General features: G+C 37.2%; 1 protein-coding gene across 2 annotated transcripts in view; it reads right to left on the bottom strand.

Moving 5' to 3' along the window:
- Positions 1-25,487, bottom strand: part of GPR63 (G protein-coupled receptor 63) — a 48,290-nt gene extending 22,803 nt beyond the window's left edge. For both annotated transcript variants that reach the window (XM_037844595.1, XM_037844596.1), the window contains exon 1: positions 25,339-25,487. The gene's annotated coding sequence lies outside the window, so the exon portion shown is untranslated. The remainder of the gene's footprint in view (positions 1-25,338) is intronic.
- Between the last annotated feature and the right edge of the window lie 1,519 nt (positions 25,488-27,006).

Here is a 27,006-nt window from a genome sequence, read left to right as displayed (position 1 = left end):
TTAACTCTCAACAGTAAAGGGCATACAGAATTGAGTAAAATAGAATTCTGTTATCCCCAAACATACAAAATTTAAATATGACACTCTATCCCATCACTATTTTTTAAAGTGCTCCAAATATCATGAAATTATTTACCTACTATTCTAAACAACAGTGGGCAACTTTTCATATTAAATTTCTCATCACCATTCTAGTTCTCATAAATTTCCCCTCAGATTCAATGCAATTCTAAAGAAAAGTACTACATATTTTTGTTTCCATTATATTCCACAAATTTTTGTTTAAAAATCCAGTATTAGAGTCATCTGATTTTCTGGACACAGCTCAGCTTGCCACTCCACTTCTTTAACATGTTCCCTTAACAACTCTCTAACCCATCTGATCCCATACACCTGTCTACACAGAAACCAGCAATAAAAAGACATTTATTTTTTCTTTAGCATTCACAAAGTTAGCAAAATAAGAGTTTTCAAGGCCTTAAAATAAGCTGATCTAAGCAAAGCTAAATAGTTCTACTATTGTACTGGCATTTCTTCTAAAAACACTTGTATTCTTTTCTCTGTTGCCTCTTTACTATAAATGATTTTAGCATGTTCTTTGGAAGGAATAAAAAGTCAGTCAGGGCCACAAAAGCTATCTATTGACACTTTCACGGTCGTTCTCCAGATGGCCACAGTGCCCACCTTGACAGTGGTCAGAGCACCTGTTTGCAAAGCCTGATTCCGCCATTTGCAAACTGTGTGTCACTGGGCAGGCTACTCAATCTCTTGGTTCCTCAAGCTCCTAGACAGAAAAATTGAGATAACCACATTTTACCTCATGCAGTTGTTCTAAGGATTAAATGAAGCAGCAAATGCAAAGCCCTAACACAGCTGCTGACACAGTGCTCAATAAATATGAGCTAGCATTTTAATTTCAGACAGAAAAAAGAAATCCACATCCTCCACAACACCAGTACTTCAGGGACACTTAGGATTCTACTCCTTCACCCTTACAAAAGGCTGTTTTCTGTCTCTCACCCCAAACTGAATTTAAACATGTCTCTCACCTGCAGGATTCTGTGCTGGGTTTTATGTGATACCTTTGCTTCTCTTCCCCTGAACTTCTCCACTCCAGCTTCTGCCTCTTTCATTTCAGAAAAATCACCTTGAATAATCTCTTTTCAGAACAAAAGAGATGCAGTTTTCTCTTGTTCTTCCATCGCTTTAAACATGGTGGAAGTCTATATATTCCTTCCAAGACTTTCTAAAAACAGTCCACTAAAACTGTCCTCAATTTATTTCTACATCTCTAGGTGCAACTATAATCTAGCCTACTTGTTTTTCCTAACACTCTCCCTGAACACTCCAGCCAAATCAATTCAACAAAAATGTCTTGATCATCAAGTTTGTGCCAAGTACTATGCTGTTGTTGGGATTCATATGTGAAATACCCCCTTTCTCCTAAAAGCAAATGGGGGACACTTACGCATTTACCCTGGTCTCCTCTTTCTTTCCACACTCCAAAGAATGTCATTACTTCAAGCATAATCACTTGACATAAGACAGATAAGTCTGTAAGACTCCCTACACCACCGCCCCACCTCACCCCATCAACTGACACATCTCCTTTGTTGTAACAGAGATTTAATCTGGAATCAGGAGACCTTCATGGCATCACCAAAGACTTTGAATAACCTCATGGTTGTATATATAATACTCAACTATGTGTATATCTTTAAAAAAAACAAAGGACACAAAAATCCTTAGTCCTGTGGTATATAAAGTAACCCATTACCATAGCAAATTCCAATAATGAACATATGAAAAAATATGGATTATTAAATTTTTCTTGAGTGGGAAGCTAGAAAATAACACAAGAGAAACAGAATAGAATTAAAGATCATTCTGCACTCAGTAAACCGTTTCAAAATAGGATTATTGAAAGCAGCGTTGAATCATCCTCAGAAATAATGGCAAATCTGTCCTGACCCTGATTAACTGCCATGATCAAAGTAATTCTGGTTAACTTGGAAAGATAATAAAAAATCTGAAGGTCATACTCAAAATACTTACAGTTCAAAATATATGAAGCAAGACTTTAGTTTTGCTATTCAAAGTGGCCACCAGACAAAGACAAAGGAAATGTCAAAGGAGAGTCATTGTGTGCCACTGAAATTATCTTCACTTGCTTTTCTTAGTCTTCAGTCTTCCACCATGCTATCCATGTATATTATATAAATCTATCTTTGATGTATACTTTTCAATTTATACTTCCTAAATTAATTTTCTTCCTTCTTTCTTTAGCAATAGTTATTAAGTACCTGCCATAAGCCAGCTTCTAACTTAGCACTGCATATAATGAAGATCCAAACAGGTGTACCTCCTGACCTGGTTTAACTTGGAAGTATAGTGGGGCAGGTTCATACCAAATGCACAAATAACCACTAGGTTATTCTATTTCATATGTGCTATGAAGAAACATGCAGAATGCTTCAAGAGTAGAAAACAGAAAAAACATAATTCTTCATTTACACACATCCATATTTTCTTGCAACTTTCTCTAAACCTCAAGCTTTGTGACACTATGATATTATCCACTAAGTTGAGTCCAAAAGTACTAAGCTGAAAATGAATGTGTTTTAGTTTGAAGTTATAGTTTATTTTTTATTGCATTTTATTTTTGGGTGGAAAGGAGTGGGAGACAGTAGGCCAGACCAAATGCAGGAATAGTTAAAAAAAAATTTAAATGCATGTGGTCCTGACAAATGTTTTCTAAAACCAAATTGTTGACAAACAAGTAATTTTGTTTAAAGTTTAATATTTCTTGAAACCTCACTAGCTAAAGGACCCTAGAGTAAATCCTATATAAAGCAAAGTTCACCTATAAAAAAGGATATCTCCTCTCTCCCAACCCCATTTCTCTTATTCTGATTTTAATTTTCAATCACCAAGTTTACTATGCATCCAGCAATTGGGTAGGATATCCCCAAATGGAAAGGACTATGTATTCATCCTTCTAAATTCAAAGCAACACTTATCGCTTCTAGCAACCACCCTGCTCCCCCCAAAAAAATGCCTTAGCAAAGAAATTTTTATAAAGATAATCCACAATACTCATTTATAAGTTTTAAAAAAGAAAAAAGAATCAAGGTGATGAAATAGTGTGTTCTAAACACTAAAGAACAATTTCTCATCATGCATCTTCAAATCACAAGGGATCAGGAGTCCCAGGGGGAAGCTGTGGTGTTTGTTCATTACTGGGTTTCCCACTGATAGTGTCACAAGTGAGGCTGCTGTTCAGCAAAATGGCTGCTTCTAGTCCTTAGCTCAAAGATTCAAGATTCACGCATTAGCAAAAGCTTTGTTCATAAAGCAACTGACATAGACAGGTAAGACCAAAGATCCATAGGGAATTCACAGGGCCCAATGTCAACTGTGCACATAACAGACAGAATTGCAATTCCTAGATTTCCTCTTACACACACACACAAAACAAACCAACTAACAAACAAATAAATAAAAAGGAGGGAAAGAAAGGCACCTATGATTGTTATATAAACATCACTACTCAGGTGGAATTTTTCCAGTTTTATTGTACTTCACTAATGCCCACTTCTCACTTGCTTTCATCAAGTAGATATGGCCTCGATGCCATATCAGAGTGACTGACCCCAGAGTAATATCCCCATACATGCATGTGCATGTGCGTATGTGTGGGCATGTACTCAATATATGTTCAATAATGACAAGAACCATTGCACTAGATGGTCCAAATTTAAAGTCTGCTTAATAACTCATGGAACAAATGAAAAAATGCTTCTTTTTTCAGTTTTTTTGTTTTTTTTTTAATTAGAGAAGTTGTGGATTTACAGAACAATCATGCATAAAATACAGGATTCCCATATACCACCCCACCACTAACCTTTGCATTGGTGTGGAATATTTGTCACAATTGATGAGAGCACATTTTTATAATTGTACTATTAATTAAAGTCCATGGTTTAACTTAGGGTTCACTGTCTATGTACTGTAGTTCATGGATTATTTTTTATTCTATTACTGTATATATAACCTAAAATTTCCCCCTTTTAATCATATTTTGATACATATTTCAGTGCTATTAATTGAGTTCACAATTTTGTGCTACTCACCACCACCCACTACCAAAACATTTTCATTAGTTCAAATAGGAACCCCATAAATTTTAAGTCTTAAGTTCCATTTGCTATCATCACCCTGCCCCTGCTAACCTATATTCTAGATTCTGACTCTATGAGTTTGCTTATTCTAATTGTTTCAAAACAGTGAGATCAAACAATATTTGTCCTTCTATATCTGGCTTATTTCACTCAACAGGATGTCTTCAAGGTTCATCCATGCTGTTGCATGTTATCAGGACTACATTCCTTTTTATAGCTGAAGAATATTCTGCTGTATGTATATACCTTATTTTATTTATCCATTCTTCTGTTGATGGACACTTGGGTTGCTTCCATCTTTTGGCAATTGTGAATAATGCCACTATGCACACCGGTGTGCAAATATCTGTTTGTTTGTTTGTTTGTTCTTATCAAATCCCTGCTTTCAATTCTTTAGAGTACGTACCTAGTAGTGGGACTGCTGGATTATATGGTAGTTCTATACTTAACTTTCTGAGGAACCACCAAACTTGTCTTCCGCAGCAGCTGTACCATTTTACATTCCCACAAGTGATAAATAGTGTTCCTATTTTTCCACATCCTCTCCAACACTTGTTATTTTCTGTGTGCTTTTTTTTAATAGCAACCACTCTAATGCATGTGGAATGGTATCTCGTTGTGGTTTTGATTCGCATTTCCCTGATGACTACTGATGTTGAGCATCTTTTCATGTGCTTTCTGGCCATTTATACATATATCTTCTTTGGAGAAATGTCTCTCCAAGTCTTTTGCTCATTTTTTATTGCGTTGTTTGTCTTTTTGTTAAGTTGAAAGATTTATTTATTCTGGATATTAATCCTTTATTGAAAATGTGGTTTCCAAATACTTTCTCCCACTGTGTAGGTTGTCATTTTACTTTCACAGCAAAGTCTTTTGAGGAACAAAAGTTTTTAATTTTGACAAGGTCCCATTTATTTATTTTTTCTTTTTTGGCTTGTGCTTCAAGTATAAGGTCTAAGAAATCATTGCCTAACACAAGGCCCTGAAGATGCTTCCCTACATTTTCTTCTAGGAGTTTGATATTTCTAGCTCTTATATTTAGGTCATTGATACATTTTGAGTTGATTTTTGTATATAGTGTAACGTAGGAGTCCTTTTTTTTTTTTTTTTTTTTTTTTTTTTTGGGAAATGGAGATCCTATTTTCTTAGCACCATTTGTTGAAGAGAATATTCTTTCCTCATTGAGTGTTCTTTGCCACCTTGTCAAAAATCAGTTGGCCATAAATGTGAGGGTTGATTTCTGAGTTCTCAACCTTATTCCACTGGTCTATATATCTGTCCTTTTGCTACTATCATGCTATTTTGACTACTGTGGCTTTGTAATAAGTTTTAAGACTGGGAAGTGTGAGCCCTCCAATTTCATTCTTCTTTTTCAAGATGGCTTTACCTATTTGGAGCCCCTTACACTTCCGTATAAATTTGATAATTGGCTTTTCCATTTCTGAAAAGAAGGTTGTCAGAATTTTGATTGGGATTGCATTGATCTATAAATTTCTTTGGGTGGTATTAACATCTTAATGAAATTTAATCTTCCAATCCATGAACATGGAATATCCTTCCATTTATTTAGGTCTTCTTTAATTGATCATGGTGTATATTTTTAAGTGTTTCTTAATGTAGAATATTTATAATGCTGGTATTGGCCAGCATAAACAGAATTAAACATAGGTTCCAGGAGAGATAGCATTCAGTGAAATGATCACTCCATGTCTCATATTTATACTGTATGAAAAAGAAAACTCCCCACCTATAAGGGCCACAAACTAAATGGATGCTTTCTAGAATGTGGCTTTTTATATGTATCCCCAGTCTCCTCACTAAAAAATTAATTACTAGAACAACATTTTCTCCATTCTAGAATGCTGATATGAATGAAGCCCTCACCAAAGTAGGCTTCAGAAATCATTTCTATTCTGGTACCTCTTTACACAAGGTGAGGACAAATTAGTAGGACAAATAGACTTTAAAACTCAGAATACAAAAAAAAAAAACCCTATTTCAAAAAAAGAGCACAGAAAAAAGCAAAAGCTTAATTTTATGACCCGTATAATTATCACCTGAAATGGAATATTATCCAAATGTAATCAAACTAATTATGTTCGTCTTTTTTCTGCATTCTGTTTCATTTTACCACTGTACTGAAGTTTTTATTGCTAATTCACAGTAACTGAGTCATCAGAGATATAAATGCTGGCATTCTTAAATTCAATTGTAATTGTTCATCACAATCAAGGCTCGCCTACCTTGCCATATCATGTAGGATTGAAAGAAAAAAAATTGAGGATGTTATAATAGCATCCTTACATTTTTAAACGTTTCTTAAGAATGTTAATAATAGGGAAAAATGCATGTGTTGGGGGGTGTATATGGGAACTCTGTTTTTCTATAAATCTACAACTTCTTGAATGAAAAAAAAAAGATGTTCACCAAGATGTAACCATTTTAAATATGCATGAAATAATTATTCCTTTCCAAAAGTGAACTACAGAAGAACTCTGCAGCTTGCCATCTTTAACTTGCTTTTGAGAGTTTAAAGAAGGAAATACAACCCAAGTTGTATTAGTTAAAGCTTTTTAACTTTCCATACTAGAGCCACTGTGCCAGTTTGAATGTATTGTGTCCCCCAAATGCCATGATCTTTGATGTAGTCTTGTGGGGCAGATGTTTTGGTGCTGATTAGATTTGCTTGGAATGTGCCCCACCCAGCTGTGGGTGATGATTCTGATGAAATATTCCCATGGAGGCATGGCCTCACCCATTCAGGGTGGGCCTTGATTAGTGGAGCCATATAAATGAGCTGACTCAAAGAGAAGGAACTCAGTGCAGCTGTGAGTGATGTTTTGAAGAGGAGCTACAGCCAAGAGGGACACTTTGAAGAAAGCACAGGAGCTACAGATGAGAGGCAGTTTGAAGATGGCTGTTGAAAGCAGACTCTTGCTCCGGAGAAGCTAAGAGAAGACAAATACCCCAAGTGCAACTAAGAGTGACATTTTTGAGGAACTGCAGCCTAGAGAGGAACGTCCTGGGAGAAAGCCATTTTGAAACCAGAACTTTGGAGCAGATGCCAGCCACGTGCCTTCCCAGCTAACAGAGGTTTTCCAGACGTCACTGGCCATCCTCCAGTGAAGGTACCCGATTGTTGATGTGTTACCTTGGACACTTTATGGCCTTAAGACTGTAACTGTGTAGCCAAATAAACCCCCTTTTTATAAAAGCCAGTCCATCTCTGGTGTTTTGCATTCCGCAGCATTAGCAAACTAGAACAGCCACTTTAAAAGCAAAGTCCAGAATTCTGATGTGATAGCAAGCTAAATGTGACTGACAATGTCTTTCAAGCTTGAAGGTAAAACCTAACACCTTAAATAAGATACCTGTACTAATTTCCAAAATAACAAAATACAAAACTAAATATTTTATAACTATGAACCGATAAAGTCGGAGCTTAGGAAGAGAAAATGCTGATGCTGATATCCTATACAGAAATTTCAAATTTATCAGCAAAGAAAAATGATAAATTATAAAATTGGTATTAAAAAGAAAAAAGAAAAATAAGTATCCTGTATTATTTCTTGACACATTAATGTCTGCTTTTTCTTTTCAAAAGCAAACACTTTACAGTGGCTAGTTAAGGTTTATTTACTAACCTAAATAACAAAGATATCCTATTTTCTACATGTCTATCATCTCAGGAACAAAATAGTTTCTTAAGTATAATCAAATTTAAATAATTTGAGTTGGGATCATAAAATTATAACATTTGTCAAAAGACCCTAACAGCAACCAGGAACTTTATAGGGCCCCATTTGCTAAGTTAAAGACACAAGAAAGAAACTCCACCATACAGAAATGGACAGCAATAAAAATTGCAGGTCTTGACCTTGATACTGTATGGATGGGGAAAAAAATCTTCTCAGAGGATATTTTGTAATCTGTAGAAAGATCTGCAGAGAGATTAGGAGGTATGTTGCCATGAGTTAGTGAGTTAGTAGCCTTTGAATTAAAGAGGAACTAACATTTGTTGAATATCTGCTCTGTGCCAGGCACATTGGTAAGCATTGTGTATGCGTGATCTTATTTAATTCTTGTGGCATTTCTTGGTGGTTGGTTCAATTTTATAGACATTTAAAGTAAGGCTTAGGGAGGGTAAGTAACTTCCCTAAAAGTTACCCAACTGGTTAGTTGTGGAACTTGAATTTTAATTTATTCTGTCTTCAGAGTCCTTGTTTCTCTGAATTCTCACTCAAAGATTTTGCTCTTAAATTGTTCTTCCTGGGTACATATTTTGAAGTTAGATATGCAGTTTAATGTATTTCAGAATGTTCATACTTTAACATTCTGCATTCAATTTGTATGCTTAAAAAACAATCTCTGCAGAAAACTTGTAACACCAGCTATCCTTGAAATTAAAAAAAATCTAAAGCAGAGATCTGATTTAAAATGTACCCTGATCAGTAGAGCACCCAATTAGTAGTACAAGAAATTATATTTCCCCTCTTGAAGAACCACTTTCAACCCAGGCCTGAGAGAATTATAGATAAAAGTTCCAAGGAAAGTGAGCAGCTCAAAGGAAAACACCACAAAACCTCAAAATGATCTGAACAACAAAAGTGATTAAGAGCAAGGAGAAAAAGGCAAAAAAGATATACAAAAATACTTCATGTATTAAAATTATTAGACAAAGAACATACAAAATTGTTTAATATATTTAATAAAATAAAATAAGAAGACTGAAATTGTGAGGAGACAAGCAGATGTGATAAAGAACCAAATAAACATCTAAAAATGATGTTTTCAGTGCTGGTTTGAAACTATATGGACCCCAGAAGAGCCATGATCTTTTAACCCAATCTTGTTGGATGGAACCTTTTGATTGGATGTTTCCATATAGATGTGACTCATACAACTGTGGGTGAGACCTTTAATTAAATGATTTCCATGGAGATGTGACCCTGCCCATCCTGGGTGGGTTTTGATTAGTTCACTGGAGTACTTAAGAGAAGCTAAGAGCTGACACAGATGCTGATACTTGGAGATGCAGACAGAAGGATGTTTGGAGATGCTAAGCTAAGAGATGAAGCCCAGAGTTTGCCATGGAGAAGCTAAGAGAGGATTCCCAGATGATTTGAGAGAAACACCCTGGGAGAAAGAAGCAAGGATGCACGGGAGCTGAGAGAGAAGAGTGAAGGCAGAAGCCCAGAGACATTTTGGAAAAAAACATTTTGAAACACAACTTAGGAGCAAAGGACAAGCAGATGCAAGCCAGTGCCTTCCCAGCTAACAGAGGAGTTCTGGATGCCACTGGCCTTTCTTCAATAAAGGAAACCTCTTGTTGATGACACTTTTATGGCCTTAGAACTGTAAATTTGTAACCTAATAAATCCCCTTTATAAAAGCCAATCCATTTCTGGTATTTTGCATAATGGCAGCTCTAGCAAACCAGAACACTGACATTAAAAAATAAATCAACAAAATGGTACATCAGACATAGCTAAAGTGAATTATTTAGAAGTTAAAACAGAGGAAATTTTCCAGAATGCAATCAAGAGAAACAATAAGAGATAAGAAATAAAAGAAATGAGATAAGAAAACAAATACAGACGGTCTAACAAACATGCAATTGGAGCTCCAAAAGGACTTCATAAAATTCTTAGTTCTTAGAAACAACCAGGGGGGAAAAACACAGATCCCCCACAAAAGAAAACAAATTATATTTGACCGCTGAATTCTCAATGGCAACTATAAATTTCAGAAAAAAATGTATGTAATGAAAGAAAATAACTGCAGAACTAGAATTAAATACTCAGGAAATTGCTCTTTCAAGAAAGAAGGTGAATTAAAAGGACTGCCACACAAAGAAAAATGAAAATCTCTCTCTCACTTTCTCTTTCTCTCATCACACACACACACACACACACACACACACACATACTCACACATATACATACACACACATTATCTCAAAAAGGAAAAGCTAAGGATAAACTTTAGGCAGAAGAAAATGATACTAGATAGAAGGTATGACATACAAGAAGGAATGGTGAGAAAAGATATTGATGACAATATAACAAATATAACAAATACTACATAAAACAATAAAATAATGTCTAACTTATGAGAGGAAAAAGCAGCTACAACTAAAAATACTCAACAGCAATGGCATATAAGTTGGAAGTGGGTACATAAGAGTTTTTAAAATGTTCTTAGAAATTCATATTTTTTTGAGGAGAGCAAAGATACTGATTAATTTTAGACTACATTAAGTTGAGTATGTATTACAAATCTGAGTAACCACTAAAAGAATAGATATAAAGTTTATAACCCTCACCCCCACCAAAGTAAATAAATTAAGAAAGAACAATTTTAAAAGGGAAAAATCAATCTAACAGAAGGCAAGAAAAGAAGATGGAAGAAAGGAAAAACAAAATAGAATATGCGTAATAATACTATAATAAACAAATCCAAATACTTTAGTGTTCATTCTAACTACAAACAGACTAAATGCTCCAGTTAAAAGCAATGATCTAGAGGGGAGTGGCAAGATGGTGGAGTGGTGAGGTGTGGGTTTCATTTACTCCTCTGGGGCAGTTGGTAGAAAGCCAGGAATTGCAGGCACTGGACACCACAGAGGAATTTGAGTTTGAACATACTTCATACAATGCTGACAAACATGAGAAGCAACTGAGATCAGCAAAATCTGTAAGTTCTTGTGGCCAGGGGGCCTGCACCCCTCCCTGCCAGGCACAGTCCCAAGGGAGGATGGACTGCCCATGCTGGGAACCAGGAAGGAGAACAAAAACTCCAACCATAGATAAATTGAGACCAGACACCAGAGAATCTGGGAGCAGTCAGCCCAGCGGTAAGGAGATAGGGCTAGCAAAAACAGCAAAAAAATAATAATAATAAATAAATAAATAAAAATAAAAAAATAAAAACAGAGACTTTTGGAGTTCTGGTGAACATAATATGGAGAAGGGCAGGGCTCAAACAGAATCAGGCACATATACAAATCCAGGGGGCAAGAGCCCTTGTCTGAAAATCTGGTTTCTCTGCTTTCCTGATTGTTCCTTAATCACCCTAACTCCTTGTCTTTTAACATTTCAATAGCCCATTTGATCTGCAAGGACTGTAAATACTCCATACTGGGTCATTATTTTCTTTTTCTTTTTTTATTCTTTCTTTTTTTATCTTTTTCTCTTTTTTTAAAAATAATTATTCCAAGAAGCCCATTACCAAAAGCCTCAAAAGACTTGCAATTTGGGCCCAGGCAAGAGCAGAGCTAAGACAGCTCTGAGAGACAAAGCAGCAAGTCTAGTGGCAGAGAAAATTTGCTAAACACTGTAACTTCCCAAGAAAAGGGGTGGGGTTTGTGGCCCAGCTCCAGTGGTAGCCCTCCTTTTGGGAACTCAGGTGACAGGGGCTGAAATTCAGAAACCAGCTGCAGTCAGCCAAGCCCCTGAAAGGGTCAGGGTCACCAGGAGAACTAAAGCTCCATGCCTCCTTACACTGGTGGGGGAGCTATGGGTTGGCAAGCACCACCTGTTGGGCAGCATTGTAGAAGCACAGAATCTAAAGCCCTCACAGGAGGGTCTCATTCTCAAGGAAATTCTGTACCCTCCTCCTGAGACCTGGGCCTCTCTGGACTGGGAAAACCTGACTGGGGTTGACCATATCTGAGGAGACCACTACACAAAAAATGCTACATAGAGGCAGGGCAAGAAACAGAAAAACAAGAGGTGAAAAAAACCCTGATCAACTAAACAGAATCTAAGTTAAAGATCTAGACTAACCTGACCTAACACCAAAGGTTAGAGAACAAAGCCAACCAACAAGAAAACCCGAGGTAAAAAGAGTGAGAACAAGCTCCAGAATAAACTAATCAAGAAAGTCAGATGCCTAGACAGCTTAAGATAACGAGCCATACTAGGAAACATGAAAATATGGACCAGCCAAAGGAACAAATGAATAGTTCAACCAAGACACAGGAGTTGAAGCAATTATTGCTAAATCAATTCAATGAACTGAAGGATAACTAATTGGAGATGTTCAAACAAATCTAAATCAATTCAAAAATCAAGTCAATGAACTGAGGGAAGACATAGCCAAAGAGATGAAGGATATAAGGAGGACACTGGATGACCATAAGGAATAATTCATAAACTCGAAAAAACAAAAACAAATGGCAGAACTTATAGGAATGAAGGGCATAATGGAGGAGATGAAAAAGACAATGGAGGGATACAACAGTAGATTTGAACAGGCAGAAGAAAGGATCAGTAAATTGGAAGACCAGGCATCTGAATTCACACACACAAAAGAACAGACGGTGAAAAGAATGGAAAAATATGAGCAGGGTCTTAGGGAGCTGAGTGACAATATGAAACTCACAAATACACATGTTATGGGTGTCCCAGAGGGAGAAGAGAGGGGATAAGGGGCAGAAAGAATAATACAGGAAATAATCACTGAAAATTTCCCAATTCTTATGAGGGACAAAAAATTAGAGAATCAACAAGTACAGCACACCCCAAACAGAATAGACCCCAACAGACCTACTCCAAGACACTTACTGATCAGATTGTCCAATGTCAAAGACAAAGAGAGAATTCTGAAAGCAGCAAGAAAAAAGCAATCCATCACATACAAGGGAAGCTCAATAAGACTATGTACAGATTTCTCTGCAGAAACCATGGAGGTGAGAAGACAGTGGTATGATATATTTAAGATACTGAAAGAGAAGAACTGCAAATCAAGAATTCTATATCCAGAAAAACTGTCCTTCAAAAATGAGGAAGAGATTAAAATATTTTCAGACAAACAGACACTGAGAGTTTGTGAATAAGAGACAGGTACTATAAGAAATACTAAAGGGAGTGCTGCAGGCTGGTAGGAAAAGACAGGAGAAAGAGCTCTGGGGAAGAATGTAGAAATGAAGATTATCAGGAAGGGTAAAAAGAGAAAGAGGAAAAAATAAGACATGACAAAAGACAAAATGATAGAAGTACTGCCCTTACAGTAATAATGCTAAATGTTAATGGATTAAACTCCCCAATAAAAAGACACAGACTGGCAGAATGGATTAAAAAACAGGACCATCTATATGCTTTCTACAAGAAACTCACTCTAGACATAAGGACAAAAATAGGCTGAAAATTAAAGGTTGGAAAAAGATATTTCATGCAAACAGCAACCAGAAAAAAAGCAGGAGTAACTACATTAATATCAAAAAAAAGTAGACTTCAAAAGTAAAACAATTAAAAGAGACAAAGAAGGACACTGTATATTAACAAAAGGGTCAATTCATAAAGAAAACATAACCATCATAAATATTTATGCACCAAGCCAGAGTGCCCCAAAATTCATAAGGCAAACACTGAGAACACTGAGAGGAGAAGTAGATAACTCCACAATAATAGTCGGAGACTTCAATACACTGCTCTCATCAGTAGATAGAACATCTAGACAGAGGATCAACAAGGAAATGAAGATGTTGAATTGTACGATAAATGAACTACACTTGACAGCATTTATAGAACACTACACCCTACAACAGCAGGATACATGTTTTTCTCAAGTGCTCATTGAACACTCTCTAGGGTAGACCACATGCTGGGTCACAAAGCAAGTCTCAACAAATTTAAAAATATTGATATTATAAAAAATACTATCTTGGATCATACTGGAATGAAGTTGGAAATAAATAACAGGCAGAAGATTGTAAAATTCACAAATATCTAGAGACTAAACAACACAGTCTTAGAAAACCAGTGGGTAAAGGCAGAAATTACAAGAGAAATTCTTAAATAACTCGAAGAAAATGACAATGAAAACACAACATATCAAAACTTATGGGATGCAGCAAAGGCAGTGAGTGCTGAGAGGGAAATTTATTGCCCTAAATGCCTACATTAAAAGAGAAGAGAAAGCAAAAATTGAGGAATTAACTGTCCACCTGGAGGAATTAGAGAAAGAACAGCAAAATAACCCCAAAGCAAACAGAAGGAAAGAAATAACAAAGATTAGAGGAGAAATAAATGAAACTGAGAACAAGGAAACAATAGAGAGAACCAACAAAACCAGAAGCTGGTTCCTTGAGAAAATCAACAAAATTGATGGACCCCTAGCTAGGCTAGCAACAACAACAACAAAAAAGACAGCAGATGCAAATAATTGTAATCAGAAACAGGAAAGGAAACATAACTACTGACCCTGCAGAAATAAAGGAGATAATGAGAAGACACTATGAGCAACTTTATGCTAATAAACTGGACAACTTACATGAAATGGACAACTTCCTAGAAAAGCATACAACCAACACTGACCTGAGAAGAAATAGACGACCTCAACAAACCAATCACAAGTAAAGAGATTGAGTCATCAAAAAGCCCCCCAAAAAGAAAAGCCCAGGACAGATGGCTTCACATGTGAATTCTCCCAAGCATTCAAGAAAGAATTAATACCAATCCTGCTCAAACTCTTCAAAAAAAATTGAAGAGGAGGGAAAGCAACCCAACTCATTCTATGAAGCCAACATCACCCTAATACCAAAATCAGACAAAGATACTACAAAAAAAGAAAATTATAGACCAATCTCTTTAATGAACATAGATGCAAAAATCCTCAACAAAATATTTGCAAATCAAATCCAGTAGCACATTAAAATAATTATACACAACCACATGGGTTTTATTCCAGGTATGCAAGGCTGGTTCAACACTAGAAAATCAATTAATGTAATACACCATATCAATAAATCAAAGCAAAAGAACACATGATCATCTCAACTGATGCTTGATGAAAACACTTCAAAGGATAGGAATAGAAGGGAATTTTCTCAATATGATAAAGGCAATATATGAAAACCCACAGCTAACATTGTACTCAATGGGGAGAGACTGAAAGCTTTCCCTCTAAGATCAGGAACAAGACAGGGATGCCCACTGTCACCATTGTTATTCAACATTGTGCTGGAAGTTCTAGCTAGAGCAATTAGACAAGAAAAAGAAATAAAAGGCATCCAAATTGGAGAGGAAGAAGTAAAACTTTCACTGTTTGCAGATGACATGATTCTATATGTAGAAAATCCAGAAAAATCTACAGCAAAGCTATTAGAGCTAATCAATGAATACAGCAAAGTGGCAGGCTACAAGATCAACACACAAAAATCTGTAATGTTCTTATACACAAGTAATGTTCAACAAGAGGAAGAAATTTAAAAAAAAATTCCATTTACAACAGCAAACAAAAGAATCAAGTATTTAGGAATAAACTCAACAAAGGCCACAAAAGACCTATATAAAGAAAACTACAAGAAACTGCTAAAAGAAATTGAACAGGAGCTAAAAAATAGAAGACTAAATATAATTAAGTTGTCAACTCTACCTAAACTGATTTATAGATACAATGCAATACCAATTAAAATCCCAACAACTTAATTTGCAGAAACAGAAAAACCAATAACCAAATTCATTTGGAAGGGCAAGGTGCCCTGAATAGCCAAAAATATCTTGAGAAAGAACGAAGGGGGAGGTCTCACACTACCTAACTTTGAAGCATATTATGAAGCTACAGTGCTCAAAACAGCATGGCACTGGCATAAGGACAGAGATATCGACCAATGGAATCAAATTGAGTGTTCAGAAATAGACTCTCGCATCTATGGACAACTGACCTTTGATAAGGCAGTCAAGCCAAAGCAACTGGGACAGAGCAGCCTCTTCAAAAAATGGTGTTTGGGGAACTGGATATCCATTTCCAAAAGAATGAAAGAGGACTCCTATCTCACATCTTATACAAAAGTTAACTCCAATTGGATCAAAGACCTAAACATAAGCACTAAGACCATAAAACTCTTAGAAGAAAACGTAGGGCAATATCGTAAAGAGCTTTTGATAGGAGGTCGTTTCCTAGACCTTAAACCCAAAGCGCGATCAACCAGAACAAATAGACAAATGGGATATCCTCAAAATCAAACACTTTTGTACATCAAAGGACTTTGTTAGAAAAGTAAAAAGGCAGCCTACACAATGGGAGACAATATTTGGAAACTACATATCAGATAAGGGTTTAATATCCCAAATATATAAAGCGATCCTACAACTCAACAACAGAAAGACAAACAACCCAATTAAAAAAATGGGCAAAAGACATGGATAGACACTTTCCTGAAGAGGAAATACAAATGGCTCAAAAACATATGAAAAAATGCTCAACTTCATTGGCTATTAGGAAAATGCAAATCAAAACCACAATGAGATATCATCTCACACCTACCAGAATGGCCATTATCCAAAAAACAGAAGATCACAAGTGCTGGAGAGGATGTGGAGAAAGAGGCACAATTATTCATTGTTCGTGGGAATGTAGAATGATGCAACCACTCTGGAAGAGTGTGGAGGTTCCTCAGGAAGCTAAGTATAGATTTGCCATATGACCCAGCTATTCCATTTCTAGGTATATACTCAAAGAAACTGAAAGTTAAGACAGAAATGGACATTTGTAAACCGAGGTTTATTGCGGCATTATTCACAATAGCCAAGAGATGGAAGCAGTCCAAATGTACATCAATGGACGAGTGGGTAAACAAACTGTGGTATATGCACGTGATGGAATATCACGCAGCTGTAAGACAGAACAAAGACATGGAACATATAATAACGTGGATGAACCCTGAGGACATTATGTTGAGTGAAGTTAGCCAGAAACAAAAGGACAAATACTGTATGGTCTCACTAATATGAACTAATATTAATGAGCAAACTTTGAGAGTTAAAAGCTGATTACACAGGCTACCATGAGATAGAAAGAGGGTAAAGATCAGGCATTTGATACTGAAGGACTACAGAATGTTCAGCAGGATTGATTGCATAGATCCAGAAATAGATAGCATAATACTGTGTGAAGGTAGCACAATATTTTAAGTACACTGAACAAAGATGTCTGTGAGTAAAGGTGCAAGAGATGGGATAGGGGAATGTATCACACCAGAGGTAAAGATAGATGATAAAGACGGGGACTGTATAACTTGGCAAAAACTGGAGTGGCCAATGACTGTTGCTAAATGTACAAATATAAAAATGTTTTTACATGTGGGAGGACAAATGAATGTCAACCATGCAGAGTGTTGAAAAAGGGATGGTTTTTGGGAAAAAACATAATAATCAAAGCAAACTGGAGTCTATGGTCAATAGTAACATTGTAATATGCTTCCATTAAATGTAACAAAGGCAATTTTTTTTAAAAAAAGGAAAGATCTAGCTATATACAATTCACAAGAGACATATCTTAAAACATAAAGACATAGGTCCATTCTGAAAGTCAAAGAGTAGAGAAATATATACCAAGCAAGCCATAACATATACTTGAATAGATCTACTTAAGGAAAAAAAAAAAAAAAAAATGAATGCTCCACCAGGTAAAATTGACAAATCCACCACCATCATTTCTCAGTAACTGAATGAAAAAGCAGACAAAAATTTCAATAAATATAAAGAAGATTTAAGCAGCACAATTAAAGTTTTCTTTGTATGGAAACACATGGAAAACTGCACCCAGAAACTGGAGAATGCACATTATTTTCAAGTTATGCATAGACTATTTATTAAACAAGACACTTGCCCTAGACCTAAAGCTAATTTCAACAAGCATCAGAGAACTAGTATAATACAGATGACATGCTCTAATCATATCACAAATAGGTTAGAAATCAACAACCAAAAAAAGAAAAAAACATGTTCGGAAATTAGAAACAGTTCTCAAGAACTCATGGATCAATGAAATAATAAAATATGACTGAACAAAATTAATTACATAAAAAAAACTCTGTTACACAGCTAAAGTGATTAGAGGGAAATTCACAGGCCACTAATGAAGCAAGACTCACAACTAATGAGCTAAGCACCCAACTTAAGAAACTAGCTGAATGACAGAACAAACCTAAGGACCTGAAAGTAGAAAAGAACACAAAAAAGAAAATAAGAATAAAATGAATGAAATAGAAAACAAACATACAACAGAGATGTCAGTAAAGTCAAAAGTTAGTTCTTTAAAAAGATTAAGAAAGTTGATATATCTCTGGAAAGATTGAAGAAGAAAAAGGAGAGAGAGAGAATACACAAGTTAACAGCATTGGGAATAAAAAAATAGGCATATCACAAATGTGGCACAGATGAAACAGATGAAAAGTTAAAGCCCATTAACAGTAGTAGAATGGATAAATTGTGGAATTCATACAACAATATATTAAACAACAATGAAAACAAACTACAGCTACATACAACATTGATGAATCTCACAAACATAACAGCGAGCAAATGAAGCAAATCACAGAAGTATTTGGTATACAGTATAATTGCAATTACACGAAGTCCAAAAATAACCAAAATTAAAGAATATGCTACTTTAGGGATTGAGCACATGCTCCCTCTAAGTAGGGGAGGAGCAGACCAAGGGATTCTAAGGTAAAGGTGTGTTTGTTAAATTACTTAACCTTGGTGGTAGGTCCTGGGTATTCACTTTTTTTTTTTTAACTTACATATTTTATACACTTTTATATCTACAATGTACTTCACAAGAAACATTTTAAAAAGAAAAATTATGCAGTAAAATCACTTTTAAAAGCATATTCTGAAATTTCCTATGTTAAAAAAAAAAAAAAAAGGAACATCTACAAGACCTCAGGAAAAAAATTTACCTGTTCCATTCCTGCCTATCACATTCCATGCAGAGATACAAAAACACGGTTGCTGGTTTTAAGATGTAAAAGAAAGAGGGAAATGATATTCATCGAAGCAATAAATTCATTCTGAAGTGCTAAAACAGAAACACCAGGTACTAAAGGAGTGGACAGCCTAAATCTGACTTAGAGAAAGGAAGAGAGGAGACTGACAGCTGATAGAAAAATGTTTGAAAAAAGAATAACTGGCCTAGAAGATACATTTGAGTCTGCCTTTGCATGTATTTTTACTTTCTCTTTTCCTTTTATAGCTAGCACCAAATTCTAGAACTGAAAAACGTATGTGAAAATACAAATGCACATTCTTTAGCATCAGGATGGTCGAAGAAATGTTCAGCTATAAAGATGAAGGGGATTTTTCTCTACATTTAACCATTAGTCCCTAAGTTGTCACATAGGTCCTTCTCCTAGTTCTTGCCCACTTATGTCCATAGTTTTATTCCTGGAAGTGACCATGTTTTTTGTTGTAGCTAGAGTGCTACCTCTAGTTTCAAAGATAATTTCTGGCTAAGGTCAAGTTTTGTATTATTGACAGAAAGGGAGAAAGATAAACATAGACACAAACAAAGAAACACGTGTGTGTGTGAATCAGAGCTAGAAATTCAAACCTTTCAAACAATTTTTCCTAAATATTAAGAGTCGAGGAGTCAGCAGCAAAGTGCAGAAGACAGAATATTTTTAAATTTTAGAGGTGTTTACACAGGGAACAATATTCAACCCTACCATACACTGATTATGTATGCATTTATAAATGTGCTCAGGAGGTTAGATGGTAATACAGTAGTGCTATAAAACTGAAAAAGGGAGAACATTCTCAGGGCAGACTATCAACTGCTATACCTGTTTAGTTGGAAATAGCACGTGTAGCTATGATTGAGCACTAATGGATGGTTTGTGGTGTAGGCTAGATCTTACAGCTAAATCTTTGTAAACATCTAAGGATATTTTCTTTAGAGAAAGCCCTACTCAGTCAGGCCGGGGTTCAAGTCCTATATGACTTGAGTCTTTCATAGCACACTAGCAAAAAAAAAAAAAAAAAAAAAAGTACACAATAAAAAAAGAAAGACTACAATTAGGTCTGCAAATTTTATATTAGGAATAATAAAACGTCTTGATTTAACGGAAAAAATCAATACCCTTGAACCCTACCCAACAATTTTTCTAGAAATTTACCCAATCTTTGTGTACATAGATGTACACAAAGATTGAGCTATAAGATATCCATTGTTGTATAGTAGCCAAAAACAGCATACATATAAAGAATAAGGATTTGAAACCCTACAATAGCAACTATACATACAAAACAAAAATAAGAAGTTCCTGCCATCATTATACCTTTAAGTGTAACAAATTTACCCAAGGTCTATTATGGAAAATGGAAGAACCTTAAATTCAAAACTAATAATGTAGCATTAAAGAACTCAAAAATTCAAAAGTTAGAAGCAATGATTGGGAATGAGATAAAAGAATTCAAGAATAAATTTTCTGCTAGTGCCAGACTGCATTAGTCTTTGGAAGGTATCACGATTTGTGTAGCATTAATCAAAATGGAGCAAGAAGATTGTTGCATATACTGACTGGAGGAAATGACAGAAACAAGCTAAAATTATTAAAAGAATGGATGTTTTTTTATTTCCCCCTGCTCTTTTTTTATTCATTTTATTGAGATATAGTCACATACCATGCAGTCATATACAACAAAGCAACATTTGTTTACAGTACCATTATATAGTTGTGCATTCATCACCAAAATTAATTTTTGACATTTTCATTACCACACACAAAAAAATAATAAAAATAAAAATTAAAGTGAAAAAAAGCAATTAAAGTAAAAAAGAACACTGGGTGCACTTTTTTGTTTGTTTCTTTGTTTTTTTCTTTCCCCCATTTTTCTCCTCATCCATCCATAAACCAGACAAAGGGGACTGTGGTCCATATGGCTTTCCCAATCACATAGTCACTCCTCATAAGCTACATTTTTATACCATCGTCTGCAAGATTCATGGGTTCTGGGTTGCAGTTTGATAGTTTCAGGTATTTACTGCTAGCTATTCCAATTCATTAGAACCTAAAAAGGTTGTCTATATTGTGTGTAAGACTGCCCACCAGAGTGAACTCTCTGCTCCTTTTGGAATCTCTCAGCCACTGAAACTTATTTCATTTCCTTTCACACCCCCCTTTTGGTCAAGAAGATACCCCATGATGCCGGGTCTACATTCCTCCCCGGGACGGATTTTGTTAGAAGTAAATACGTGGGCATTTTTCTTTCTAGAAAGCAGTGACTGCTGCGTCCAGAACAGTCCTTCCCACCCAACTCCCTTTGGATCTATATCCTCCCATGCCCAACTTAAGATTAAAACAAACAAACAAACAAACAAAAAAACTGCAGCAGTCACTCCCAGCCAATCACCTGGCGTTTATGTTTATTGATTCTTGGGTAATTTTCACTTGAATCTCTTATTATGATCCAAGCTTCAAACATCTTTAAATACCTGCAAATGTTCTTTCTCTAAAATTACCTATGCATTTGTTTTTGTTAAAAACAAAAACAAAAACAAAACAGGAAGAAGTAAAGATGCTTCCCTTTGGAAGGGAAAGGCCAGAAACAAGGCAGATCCATAGAAAAAGCCACAAAAAAGAATTTGCTGAAGATCTTTTTCTCAAATGTCTTAGTGATATGACTGAGTCAAGTCAATTCAGAGGAGTTAAACTAAAAAGCTTTGGTCAAAGCTTGCCAAAAGGTATGTAAAGCTTATTGACTAAAATGATACATAAGGATTTTGACTGCAAATTACCCGAGAATCAATTAACATATATGACAAGTGATTGGCACGTTATTTGGCTGGGGGTGTCCTCTGCAGGTTTTGTAAACTAAATTGGGTTTGGAAGGAAATAGTTTCTTTAGCATGATCACTTGGTAGGAATAATGATAATAATTGTATTATTAATTTTCGTATATGACCACTACATTACTCTCCTATCTGAATATGCAAATTGTCTTTTGCCCAAGACCTGAAAGCTGTGTTAAAACCCAGCCTTTCTAACTCTTCCTTAAGTTTTTAATGAACATGAAGGAGCTTTCCAGTATATTAAGCTAGGATTTCACGCTTGAGTTTTCTGAATCTTCTGTTACACAGACTGAAGTGGGCACAAATTACTTTTACCAATCTTTTCCATATTGACTGGCACAGTGGTTAAAAGGCATTTTATCTTATATGTCAAACTCAAAAACCAAAACTTAACTTGCTTCAGAAACCATTTTTTACAGGCATGGCACACTGCCTCAAGCCAAGTAAACAATAAAGCATGTTGGGCAGCCCACACTGCAAAGTATTCGAAATGTTCTCCATGTTTTGTGGTTGCAACAGTATCTATTTTGTGGATTATCCAGTTCAAATTAGGGGCCCAGAAAATTCCCATGAAACAAGCTATAATTCACCAAGATCTCATCAGCTTGGAAAATCTGTGATCTGGGGCTTATTTATAGTCAAACATTTCAAATACTATTGTTTTAAAAGCTGAAGAGAACCAAGTAAACTCTGTGAAGCGTTAATCTGTTTTCAAGTAAACACAAAGAACTCACCCTTTAGACACACTTTTCAGATTTGCAAAAAAAAAGGGAAAAAAATGTTACCTATATCAAAGTAAAGGGTAATTGTAACAAACATTCTAGTAAATATCTAGCAAATTCATGCAAAATCAGTCTAAAAGATTATTTCATTTCATTTTAAATTTTCCTACAAATGCTGGTATATAGCAGCATTGACTGTGGAATGTGATCAGAAGTATTCTAAAGATAGACAAGTTACCTTTGCTTGTGGTGACTAGAACTCTGTATCTTAAGTGTTATTTCCCCATGCATTAATGGGTTCCTCTCTCAAATCAAATACTTATGACATTTTTTTTCACAAAATGGAGGCTCAGAACTTCACCCAAGGCTTGCCTTCCATGCCTTTGAGGTCTACTCTCTAGGTCCCAGACCTCTGGAGAATGCCCTGAAGGTAATTTCTGAAGTATTAGAAAAAGAAGGCACTATAATGACAAGCTTAATTTTACCTAGAGATTCCCCTGCTGAAGATAAATTACTGAAGCTTAAGAAATGCCTGGTTCAATCATCCATTGTTGGGATAATTCAGTCCACTTTAATAGATAAATTTGTGATTAGGATAATTGGCTTATGGGGATCTCTTGTACAAGCCTTTTGAGAGAACAAGAACATGTTGGAAAAATACAATAGCTTTAAAATTAACTGTTATTGACTAAAATGCTGATGGGATAGATGACAAGCACTAACAGGAAGTATTTTTAGCTCCTGATCTTTTAGACCTGCTGTTCTTAGTGAACATGCATTGTCAAGTCCCTAAATAGTTGTCTCTGTTACACATATGCATCCATACACACACACACAATATGTATACATATTTGTATATATATACTTATTTACTTTAATTCAAAATAGTTTTTAAAAGAATCATTCACAAAACAATCATCCCAAATCAATAAACTATAAACAAAACCTCAAGGTACTCACATTAATCAATACAATTCTAGGAACTAAGCCATATCCACCTCAGAATTCCAAATTCTTACTTAATGCAGTACTTTCTTGCCCAGAGTGCAGCAAATTTAAGGTAAGATAACTGCAGTTGAAGGTTTAAGTATGTGACTTTCCCAAGCAATTTCTCCCAAGAATGTTTAGTTGGCTGCAAATTTTCAGAAAATGCTTGAGATGTTGGGTTTTTTTCTGAAAGTTTCAGTTTTATATATTTGACAGCAGAGTAACAAAATTGTACTTGGAGCTGAAAATCCATATACAAAAACAAATGTTACAATATCAATGGTTATTCTGGAATCATTTTCTTCAAAACTTCCCTGTTGCAAAGAAGATACTTCCTACAATATTCCCCATCCATTCTGCAAACATATTTTCATAATGCAAAATTATATAAAAAGCCTATACCTGAGATGTTACTTTAAATACTTCATGTCAGTTTTCTTTAAATAAGCCCCACATTCTATTTTTACTGTTCAAAATGATCTGGATTATGTAATCAATCATGTCACTAAAATTTTGCCTATGCAACACTTCACAAAATATAGTGACTCTTCATCAGCACCTTTGGTTTGTAGCTGACATCAGATGTACACAATAGGAGTGGAGAAGACAAAAATAGAAATAGACAGGGGAGGCAGAGACCTGGGGGTGTGAGAAAATGAGGTTTCCTTCACCCACAGGATACATGAAAAAAGAAACCCTCCTCCCCATTTGGTTAATAAATGTATTTATATATTAGATTTCATCAAATAATTACATGTATTACATACCTCATCCAAGAGTAAAACTGTCTGAAGTAATGTCAGATTATGCAGGAAATATCAGGTTTTATTGATGATTCTTAGAAATGCTACTCCTAAAATTAACTGCAGTTTTCTTAATCTAAGATGTAATGTAAGCCAAATTCACCAATAAATAAATCCATAAGCAAACAAGAGAAAATCCTGCTAAAAATACACAGTTAAAACCTCATCCAGTCTCACGGAAAAACTGCACCCTACCTGAATTTCCTAAGTGTTGAGATTGAGTATAAACGTTTCGTCAGCGTCTAAACGATCAGTTTGAAAATTTGTGCCAGCTCCGAGGTTGGGGTGGTGGGTTGGCACAAAGATTTGTGTATTTGTGTGTGTGTGTGTGCGTGTGCGTGTGCGTGTGCGTGTGTGTGTGTGTGTGTGTGTTTAAAGCAGACTGAGCCTCTAGGATTTTTTTCTCCTTAAAAAAAAAAAGAATAATAATAAAGAATGTGTACGAAAAGGAGCGGGGGCGAGGGTACTAAGGTAAGGGAGACGCTGAAATCTGTTCCAGGCTGAAAGCGCCTCAAGCTTAACCACATGCAAGAAGCAACCTCTCAGAAGTGTCGGAGCTCGCCAGGAGCCTTCCCTCTTGGGCAAACGACGTGAATTTCTCCCCCAAAGAGTGAGGAGACCACATTGTAAAAGTTCAAGAGGATTCCGTCCCTTTCCTCTCACTCCCAGCAATTGGCTTCTCCACGAGAGAAGGCCGGAATTCGGTGCCAGTCTGCAGCCGACCGGTTTCCTAGAAGGCCTAACTGCTTCTGCGGGCAGGGACGGGGGCTGGGGGGCGTCGGGGAGGCAAGGCGAGGCGGCTCGGGGCGGGCGGCACCCGGAGAAACGGAGACCCTGCCCGGCTCCACCGTGTGCCGCTGGCTGCTGAAAGAACTTAAGTCCAGCCTGTCTTTTTCTGCAAAAGCTTCCCGAAAACCCAAGCTTCTGCCGCACAACTTCGGTCTACCCAGCCTGATTCTCGGCCACACATTCCGCCAGACCGCAAACCCTCCCAAACACCGCGGATCACAGCCCTCTCCCCGGGCGGCTACCTGTCCCGGGGAGCCCAGGGACCCCAGGTCTCACCTCATACAAAGGGCAAAGCGCAGGCGCCTGCAGGAGCGCCCAGGGAGCATGGCCCCATCCGATGCCTCTCGGAACTTTCCTGACATAGCACTTCTCTCCTCCCCTGCAGAGAACAACGCTTCGGAAGCAGAGAAAGAGCCGGAGGAAGAGGTGGTGGCGGCGGCAGCAGCGGGAGCTAGAGCAGAAAGTGAAGCGCATCGCCGACCAGCCACCTCCCTATCTGCCGAGGGGTTCCGCCCCCAGGGCAACCAAAGCTCCCTCTTAAAGGCGCCGGCCCATTTTTAGGACCGGGGGTGACGGGAGACAAGGGAGGGAGAGGAGACAAGTAAAGAGGGCAGGGGGCAAGTAGAGCCGGAGAGATTCCGGGAGGCTGGGGCGCTGGCCCTTTGCCGGCTGTCCCCCATCCCCAACTGGGTCTGGCCGTCTCTCCACCTGGGCAAAGTCACGGATAGTAGGGCAAGTGCTCGGAGCCTGGCCGTGGCGACCCCGCCGTAGGCCGGTGCCCTAGGATGGTCCGCGGAACCTCGCCCCTTCTCCTACTGCCTGCATCCCTTTTAGGGTCTTAGCTTCCCGCCGTCACCTGCGCCCCCAAAGCTTGTGCGCCACTGGCGACTGCCCAGTGACACTGCGATTCCAGAGGCTGCTTGCGTTTCCTCTCTTGTTTTCTGCTTGTTCTTCCTCTATTCTGTCCACAATGATGACAGGTTCATCCAGAAGCGCCGAAGACTGAAATAACTAAGTCCGGCAGGGACCTCTAGACTGACCCCTGAAGATGTCGCTGATGTAGGCATGCGAGACTTGCCAGAAAGCCTGGCTTTACCGCGTGGGGTGTTCTTTTCCAATGGCCAATTGCCAGGTGGCTTCCAAGGGGATTTTGTAGACAGACTCATCAACAAAAATTGGAGTTTTTTATCCACTGTAAAACTCGCCACGCTGGACTCATGGAGGCCCTCCAGAAGACATCCCCTTAACATCTAAAGGATACTGAGAGATGCTGCTTTCTAGTAACAAGGAAAAGGGGAACCTCATATTCTTTTTTTGACTGTCACTGAACATTCGTGATAATTGCTGAGCCACAACCACCAGTGGGGATGCCCAGAGCCAGAGCTACACAGCATCAAGCAGCTATCATTCCCCAGCTCACCAGTAACTGTGGGTGTGGGCCTGCTGCTATCCAAGGGCCTGTTTTTCTACCTCATAGCTCCAATCCTTCCCACTTTGTACTGGGGGAATCAGCATAGTGTTGTGCTGTTTGCACCCAGCACAGGGTTCTCTGGAATCAGGTGGGGGGTGGGCAGATAATTTGGGGTTTGATCTAGCCTGGGTGCCAAAGCAGGGTCTTCCCACGGGGCTACATCTGCTCAACAGGAGGGCCATTTTCTAATCCACACAAAGGCACTCATATGGGCCATCAGGGCCCTGGGACTGGATCTGAACATCTCACTTCTTCCCCTTCTGCCACCTGCAGCTGCAGAGCAAGCACATCTTTATCTTCTGGAAGAAGAGGACAAGAAGAAAATATACAGAAGATTGGACAACTGTTACCAGATAAGAGAAGCAAGCCTTGGGCTCTTTTAAGCAGGAGTTGATCCTACCCAGACCAGGCATTAAGAAAGGAGTTGGAAGTGAGTAAGATGTAGATATCCTGGTTTTGAGATAAATCCCTGT

The sequence above is a fragment of the Choloepus didactylus genome, chromosome 7 (genome assembly GCF_015220235.1).
Source record: "Choloepus didactylus isolate mChoDid1 chromosome 7, mChoDid1.pri, whole genome shotgun sequence".
Lineage (NCBI taxonomy): Eukaryota > Metazoa > Chordata > Mammalia > Pilosa > Megalonychidae > Choloepus > Choloepus didactylus.
This window is presented reverse-complemented; position numbering and strand designations above follow the sequence as displayed.